This window comes from Amblyomma maculatum, chromosome 5, assembly GCF_055883805.1.
Source record: "Amblyomma maculatum isolate TAMU_Amacu chromosome 5, ASM5588380v1, whole genome shotgun sequence".
In the NCBI taxonomy this organism is placed as follows: Eukaryota; Metazoa; Arthropoda; class Arachnida; order Ixodida; family Ixodidae; genus Amblyomma; species Amblyomma maculatum.
Genome location: NC_139348.1, coordinates 56,183,612 through 56,189,382, shown reverse-complemented (window position 1 = coordinate 56,189,382; position 5,771 = coordinate 56,183,612).

Here is a 5,771-nt window from a genome sequence, read left to right as displayed (position 1 = left end):
ATGACATTTGAAGTTACAAGCTTGCATTTTTCATCTGTTCGTCTTTCAGCATTTCTGTAATATATCTTTAGTTTCTGCATGCACTTGCCTGGTGCAGCTGATCAATAGCATTCCTGCTAATATATGCGACAAATCCATCTGGAAAGCAACAAATGAGAAAAAAGTCCGAAGATAAGAAATGGTCAAATTTATATCATTGTAAAAATAAATTATTGTAATCAGTCAGGAAACACCAAAACAATTCACAGCAATATAAAAGAATTGGAATTGAACACATAATTCTTCACAAATGGGAAGGATGTTGAGCTGTGTTTATGTAAAACAACATGAACATGACTGAAAAAAAGATAATTTGATCACAATTCAAACACTCACTTCTTACAGCTGCCAATTTGTGAGGGGTCAGGGCTTTTTTTGGAGGCTGAATGGACTAGAGTTCGGAAAAAGGCGACATGGGGCCCCTATCACACTCCTGTTTCTGAGCTCTGACACAGGCAGCCTTCACTGGTTCTTTGAAAAACAGAGAATCCTTGGACAGCGTCAGGAGCCACTGCCATCTCTCTACAGGAATTTACACACCCTTGCCGAGATGAACCTGCATGGAACGGAGAAAAGCACTACCCTCCGCATGCATGCAAAAATAAAATATGAACAATAAAGGATAAAATATGCACTTTAAAGAACCCCTAAGCGAAAGGCAATTTCCCTTAATATATCTTGCAAGGATATTTACCACTTATGAGGCAGTTATAAATATTTTTCTAAGTTATACATGTTATGACAATCTGATTAAGCTTTGTATTGTCCACCAATTTAATGTGTTTTGAAAAAAGATGTAAAACAGATGAATCTTCAGTTAAAAAAATCACTCTACTGGCACTTTTTCGTGCCTGATAAAAACCTTTGTTCACAGATTGTCTATAAAAATTTGAGTGTGAAAACATAATTTCACTTTTCATTAGACTAGAAAATTCAAAAAGGTGTTACACGATAGCACCTTAAAAGAAAATTGCATTTGAACAGTTCAGTAAAAACCACAAAGATTTTGGAAGAAATCGCAGACCGTAGAAAACACAAACTGGTACATTTGTAGTATCAAATGACTCGTTATTTTCGATATTAATAAACAAAATAAATAATCCTCTATGCTTTCCTTGTTACGAGTAGCAGTAAGCTCACCTTGTATGCGCCATACAATGAGCCGCTTATGTCCCTGCAGTTTGATCACTCGCCAAGTAGTGATTTAATACAGGTTGTATAGTAAATGTGCTGAAATAAGTAATTATTTCCATGAGTACCCAAGCACATGGTAATAAGCAACAGTAAAAACATGAATGAATACATAGACTTCTTGACCTTTCTTTCCCAGTTTTTAAGTGAGATGGCATAGCAATTGGAAACACAAACCAAATGTTAAAAGGAGTTTTTCTGGGTCTTATGGTCTCCTCGTTACATATTTCTGTCTGCACATTTGGACAAGTATAAGAGTGGTAAACATATGCAATTCCCCTACCTCGTCGTTTACTGTTGCCAGTACAGGCACCTAGTCCCCAGGCACATTTGAAACCTACAAGGAAAGGAAAACCAGTGAAACACGTACTAAACTGAAATCCGATGCCACATATGTTTATAGATGGGCCACAGTAGAAAGGTAAAATGAACAAAAAAGATATTGCTCTTAGTTTTGATGTTAGCTATGTGTTGTCTACAGCCACGAAGAAAAGCCACCCTTACAACTCTGATGTGTAAGCAATAGTAAAAACATGAATGAATGAACACACAGATTTCTTGGCCAATCTTTTCCAGTTTTTAAGTGGGATGGCATAGCAAGAAACATGAAACAAAGCGAAGCACTGCACATTAAAAAAAGTTATAAGTTAATCTGGGTGTTATGACTTTGTCCCAACGTATTTCTGTCTAGATAGTTGTGCAAGCATAGGAGTTGAAAGCATATGCAATTCCCCTACCTGGCAGTTTGCTGTTGCCAGTACAGGTACCTTGTCCCCAGGTGCATTCAACACCTACAAGGAAAGGAAAAGCAGTGAAACAACCAACTGAAATCTGAATTCACACATGTTTATTTATAGATGGGCCACAGTACAAATGAAAGATGAACAAAAAAGATAATCCTTTTTTATATGGATAAGGTTAGCTATATGATTTCTATAGCCATAAAGAAAAGCCATCCTTACTACTCTTCTGTTTTTCATATCTTCAGTGCATTGTTTGGCCTGTTTCCTGAAGAGCTAGAAACGGCTAGAAAGAGCTAGAAACCACTGATTGTTGACTGTAGAGGGGGGTAGGGATTCTTGTGAGGACTGCTGTTGCTGCAGTTCCAAGAGATCAAACTGGGATTGGGTCCATACTAAAGTGACCTCTAAAAATGTGCACTTGATAAGCCAGTGGGCCACAACTGCAGAGGACATAGAGGCAGCATGTCAGTATGCATGCTGCTGGAAAGGACTGAACTCCCAACACTGCGCTGCTCACGCTCCCACCCCAAATGTTTTGCCTGCAGTCCATCCAGCAGTGCAGCAAGAGCTCGAGTTTAACCGATGCCTGCATCAACAAAAAGCTCTCTCTCCCTCTCTCATATGCAGATGCTCAATTTCCACACTCCTCTCCTGTGCCTTTGCCTTTGAGAAACTAGTTGGCTTTGAACCTCCATGCTTTTAACCCTGCAAAGCTGTCTTGCCAGGCCAGAGCACAGATCTATTGCATAAACTTTCTTTTTGGGGGGGGGGGGGGAGATGAGTGTCTGCAGACCCTCAAAATATTTTTGTGGATCGCCATTTGAGAAAAACTGGAATAGGCCATCTGGAATGCTTTCACCAGAATCCAACTTATCTCTTATACTGTTTTCAGCCTTAATGCTCACTAATAGTTTTAAAAGCCATGCAGATGCATAGTGGCAATATGGTAAACTATAGTAGTCATTTAGCAGTGTGTATGCATAACATGCACAATTACAGCCAAGATTTGAAATCGGAAGGCACTTCAGAGACAACTGTACTGGATGTTTCATGTTGACATAGACTACTCTAACTTAGGCTAATTTTTTATTCCCCATTAACTGACTTATTACGTAAGCTTAATTACTGAAAGTTGTAAATATTTGCTGCAGAGCCAGAGTGGGATATGCAAACTTGTATAGTGCCAGTGGAAACCAATCATTAAATTGTTTCCTATATATTATATTTATCATGCAGTACTTTCTTGCATTCTAAAATTCACAGAATATCAGAAACAAGAGCCATGTGACCAGATGCTTATGCAAGCTGCTGTGCTGCTCTCAAGCATGCAGTGACTGACTGGGATTCCTGATTTTTACTGCACAATGGCACAATGAATGTTCCTGACCGAGCATTCCAGAGGAGAATGAAAATGCTCTTTACTTTGTTTTGTAGTCAGCAATGGTCAGTCATTGCGGCATGCATTTGCACCTTCACATGACACAGGCTAGAGATCCAAATATATACAACACTTTGCGTCGCCATGCCTACAGTCGTACTGCTGCCAGCCTTGCCCACTCATTACATATTCTCGACAGCTGCATAATAGCAAAGCTCAGGCGCCCAATCAAGGGACCTTTTCTTTCATATTTTATAGGCTTTAAAATGCAAAAAAAAAAAGAAGTTTGTGAGGCATACCGTGCAATAAACAATTTAATAGGTGCTTTCTGAAGTTGTCTTAAAACCTTGCATATCTCACTTGGGGGCTGCAGAGAATAATGTAGGAGTTAAGTAAATATAATCAGGTAAGGACAAAATAACCTTTTTGAAATCTTAGCTCAAGTTGCTTGGAAAGCTTGTATAGAAGAAGCACTGAAGGAAGTCATACACTGCAAGTCCCACACTGAAGACCTATTAGTGATGGAACGTTCTGCTCAGCAAAACTGTTTTAATGCTTCAAAGTTTGGCACTGTCTACGGAAAAGTACAGCAGATTGACAAAGAAATATGATATGGACTTCTTATCAGCATCAATTTTACAGCAAAGTTGGCACAGTTCAGTGATCTAACAAACTATCTTTGTCATGTTTGCAGCTACTATACAGCAATTATGGCACAAGGCTCATATCTGGATGTCAGAAGCAACATGAAAAGAGTGAAGTGCAGGCACACAGGATGTTACAAAAGGAGCATTCGTCTATTTTAATTGATACTCTGAAGAGGAGTTATTTTGACAGCTGAATAAAAATTGGTTGAAAGCATTGTGTACACATAGTTGAAATCAAAATGGTACATTATGGTTTCACTTGCAACTGCAGTCTGCTTAGTTAGGAAGCCAGAGCGCAGACCATCTATGCATGGCCATCACTTCAGCTGAGCAGGCAATGTCCTTGAAGTAATTTATGAGCCACATTTACAGCACCACAGCATTATGCGATGGAACAAATCCTAGCATTCAACTGCTTTGTCTAGGGCAATGTGCTTGTTACTTGATTTTATTTTTATGCAGTATTGCTTATGAGAACACAGACGGAAACCTGCTGTAAAATGTGACTTCCTTTGCTTTGTAGACGAGCTCGATCACGTCTACACCCTGCAAAGTTAAGTCAGTATGTGTGCCAGAAGCTTGAGGTCATGAGTAGTAGACATGGGCGTGCTCCTGTTTTCTCTTTGCCAGTGAGCTGCAGTTTACTGATAGCATGTATAAACTTTCTCTTCATCAATGAGTTCATCTGACCTAGCTTGATGCTTTTTTTATTTTCGGTGCAGCGCATTCACGACGAGGACGAGAGGAGGCACGGACACCTGGACGTAAATGCACTGCACCGATGGCTAACCAGCATGCCCAAGCATCTACCTTGTCTTCATTTTTTTGCTTGCACCCAGGTTCCTACTTTCTCTGATTCACACAACTATTGCTGCTCTAGCTCTTCATTTCATGTATTATCTTGCAGGAAACACTAAATGTTTATAAGTACACTGCACCAGGAACAAAAGTAAAAATATAAAGGAAACTAAAAATAAAAAACGGTGTTTTAATTGGAGCATTGACTATGACAAGGTGTGATTTGACAAATTTCGCCACAGTCATTGATTTAAAAGGAGGAAACCTATAATGCCATTGGAATTCTAAATTGGAAAGTGGTCACCTCTCTATAAATGCCACAACCACATGACAACTGGTAATGTAGCTAACTTACCACTTGCAAGTTTTTGAATCAAAAGCTGCCTTCACTTCGGGTTTCGGCCCCGTTAGCATTTTTTGTGCGATGTTGGTTTTGTGCCCTGGCCTTTAACTTTTCTTCCAGATTTTTCATGAAAAAGAAACATGTGGCTACGGAGATGATCATATCTGCTTTGTAGGTGCGTTTGCACGTTGATGCCCTTCTGTCAAATGTAAAGCGCGGATCAAAACATCCAAAATCATGTTGAAAGTTCAGCGCATTTGTGTAAGTGTATCTCGTCATTTTGTCCTCGTCTGCCAGCACTGCAATACCATAATGCTCGACAACTACTAACTAGCCCAGCAACATATCTGCATTAGTTTTAATAGTGCTGATTGCACAAATTCAGTGATTTTTGCAATTGTTTCAGTTTCATATTTTAAAATTGGAAGGTGGATCAGCAGACCATGCAAAATTTCACTGTGATGTATCTTCAGCCATCACAACTTGCAACATTCTCAGAGCCGGATTAACAGAAATAAGGGCTCTAGGCTAGAGTGCATGCAACCTCACCCCCCTCCCCCCGCCCAATCTGGAAGTCCCTCCTATTACTTCCATATTATACTCCTGTAAACACGCCATTTCATTTTACCTAC